Genomic DNA, 3,673 nt, shown 5'->3' with positions numbered 1-3,673 from the left:
TCAATTGCAGACAATGCTGCTATAAATTTTGAGGTATATGAATCCCTTTGAATCCCTTTGAATTGGTATTTTTGTATCTTTTAGGTAAGTACCTAATTATACAATTGCTGGGTCATAGAGTAGTCCTATTTTTAACTTTTTGAAGAACCACCATATTGTTTTCCTAAGTGGCTGCATCAGTTTGCATTCCCACCAAGAGTGCATGAGTGTTCCTTTCTCCATATCCTTACCAGCACCTATTGTTTCCTGTATTGTTGATTTTAGACATTCTGACAGATGTGAGGTGATATCTCATTGTAATTTTTATTTGTATATCCCTCATGATGAGTGATGTTGCACATATTTTGTCTATGAGCCATCTGTAAGTCTTTCGTGGAAAATGTCTATTCATGTCTTCTGCCCATATTTTAATGGGATTGTTTTTTAGGTATTGAGTTTATTAAACTCTTTATGCATTTTGTTTATGAACCCTTTATTAGATATGCGATTTGCAAATATATTCTCCCTACAATATGTTGCCTTTCAGTTTTGTTGATTGTTCTATTGCTGTGCATAAGCTTATCTTGAAGTCACAATAGTTTATTTTTGCTTTTGTTCCCCTTGCCTCAGGAGAATAGCTAGATGAAGTTGCTATGACTGATATCAGAGAGGTTACTACCTGTGTTCTCTACATTTTTTTTTTCAGGTCTCAAATTTAGGGCTTCAAATCCATTTGGAATTTATTTTGTGTATGGTGTAAGAAAGTGGTCCAGTTTCATTCTTTTGCATATTGCTGTCCATTTTCCCAGCGTCATTTGTTAAAGAGACTTTTACCCATTGAATACTCTTTCCTGATTTGCTGAAGATTAATGGACCATAACGTTCTGGGTTCATTTCTAGGCTTTCTATTTTGTTCTATTGATCTATGTGTCTATTTTTGTGCTAGCACATTACTGTTTTGATCACTGCAGCTTTGTAATATAACTTGAAGTTCAGAATTGTGATGCAACCAGTTTTGCTTTTTTTTTTTTTTTCAAGGTTGCATTGGCTATTTGAGATCTTTGGTGGTTCCATATAAATTTTAGGATTGTTTGTCCTAACTGTTAAAAATGCTGTGGGTATTTTCGTAGAGCTTGCATTAAATTTTCAGAATGCTTTGGGTAGTATAGATATTTTAAGAATATTTGTTCTTGGGATCCCTGGGTGGCGCAGCGGTTTAGCGCCTGCCTTTGGCCCAGGGCGCGATCCTGGAGTCCCGGGATCGAATCCCACGTCAGGCTCCCGGTGCATGGAGCCTGCTTCTCCCTCTGACTATGTCTCTGCCTCTCTCTCTCTCTCTCTCACTGTGTGCCTATCATAAATAAATAAAAAAAAATTAAAAAAAAAAAAAAGAATATTTGTTCTTCATATCCATGAGCATAGAATGTCTTTCCATTTCTTTGTGTCCTCTTCAATTTCTTTCATCAGTGTTTTATAGTTTTCAGAATACAGGTCTTTCACCTCCTTGGTTAGGTTTATTCCTGGGTATCTTATGGTGTTTGCTGCAATTGTAAGTGGGATAGGTACCTTAAGTTCTCTTTCTGCTGTTTCATTATTGGTGTATAGAAATGCAACTGATTTCTGGACATTGATTTTGGATCCTATGATTTTACTAGATTTGTATTCAGTTCTAGCAGTTTGTGGTGGAGTCTTTTAGATTTTCTATATAGAGTATCATGTCTTCTGCAAATAGTAGAAGTTTCACTTCTTTCTTGCTGATTTGGATGCCTTTTAGTTCTTTGTGTTGCCTGATCACTGTGGGTAGGACTTTCAGTACTATGTTTTATAACAATGTTGAGAGTGGACATCCTTGTCTTGTTCCTGGCCATAAAGGAAAAGCTCTCAGTTTTTCCATTGAGGATGATACTAGCTGTGGGTTTTTCATATACAGCCTTTATTGAGTATATTCCCTCTAAACCTTGTTTGTTGAGATTTTTATCATGAACTCATGTTGTCATTTGTCAAATGACTTTTCTGCATTGATTGACATGATCACATGGCTCTTATCCTTTCTTTTATTAATGTTGTGTACATGACTGATTTGCAAACATCGAACCACTCTTGCAACCCAGGAATAAATCCCTCTTGATCATGGTAAATTATTATTTTTTAATGTATAATTGGATTTGGTTTGCTAGTATTTTGTTGTGAATTTTTGCACCCATGTTCATCAGGGATATTGGCATATAGTTCTCTTTTTTAGTGGTGTCTTTACGTGGTTTTGGTATCAGGATAATGCCAGTCTCATAGAATGAAACTGAGTTTTCTTTCCTTTTCTCTTTTTTGCAATAGTTTGAAAATAGATACTAATCATTCTATAAATGGATGATAGAATACACCTGTGATGCCATATGACCATAGACTTTTGTTTTTGGGAGTTTTCTGATTACAGATTCAATTTCTTGCCTGATTATTGGTCTGTTCAAGTTTTAGATTTCTTCCTGTTCCAATTTTGGTAGTTTATATGTTTCTAGGAATTTATCCATTTCTTCCAGAATGTCCAATTTGTTGGCATATGGTTTTTCATCATATTCTCTTATGATTGTTTGTAGCTCTGTGATGTTGGTTATTATTTATCCCAATTTATGATTTTATTTATTTGGTTCATTTTCTTTTTGATAAGTCTGGCTGGAGGTTTATAAATTTTATTAATTTTTTCAAAGAACCAGCTCCTGGTTTAATTGATATGTTATATAATTTTTTTTAAGTTTTAATATCATTTATACTGCTATTTTTATTATTGTCTTCCTTCTGTTGGTGTTAGGTTTCATCTGTTGTTCTTTATATGATTCCTTTAGGTATAAGTTTAGGTTGTTTGAGATTTTTCTTGCTTCTTGAAGTAGACCTGTAATGCTATGTATTTTCCTCTTAGGACTTCTTTTGCTGCATCCCAAGGGTTCAGACTGTTGTGTTTTCATTTTCATTTGTTTCCACCTATTGTTTATTTCTTCTTTGATTTCCTGGTTGAACCATTCTTTGTTCAGTTGTTTAACCCCCATGTACTTGTGGTCTTTCCAAATTTTTTCTTGTGTTTGACTTCAAATTTCATAGTGTTATGGTCAGAAAAGATGCATGGTATGATCCCAATCTTTCTGTATTTGGTGAGGCCTGATTTGTGACCCAATATGTCATCTGTTCTGGAAAATGTCCCATGTGCACTTGAAAAGAATGTGTATTCTACTGTTTTAGGATGGAATGTTCTGACTCTCTTAAGTCTATATGGTCCAGTGTATCATTCAAAGCCATTGTTTCCCTATTGATTTTCTGTTTAGATGATCTGTCCAATGATGTAAGAGGTGTGTTAAAGTCTTCTACTACTATTGTATTATCATTTAGTTCCTTTATGTTTGTTATTAATTGCTTTACATAATTGGGTGTTCCCATGTTGAGAGCATATTTTCAATTGTTAGATCTTCTTGTTGTATTGTCCCCTTTATTATGACATAGTCCCCTTCCTCATCTCTTGTTACAGTCTTTGTTTTAATGTCTAGTTTGTCCAAAATAAGTATTGCTACTCTAAGCGTTCTTTTGACATCTATTTTCATGATAAATGTTTTTCTATCCCCCCACTTTCAATCTGCAAGTGCTTTAGGTCTAAAATGAGTCTCTTTTAGGCAGCATATAGATGGATCTTATTTTTTTGTTTTATTCATTC

Source organism: Vulpes lagopus, unplaced genomic scaffold (genome assembly GCF_018345385.1).
Source record: "Vulpes lagopus strain Blue_001 unplaced genomic scaffold, ASM1834538v1 ctg174, whole genome shotgun sequence".
Taxonomy (NCBI): Eukaryota; Metazoa; Chordata; class Mammalia; order Carnivora; family Canidae; genus Vulpes; species Vulpes lagopus.
This window is presented reverse-complemented; position numbering follows the sequence as displayed.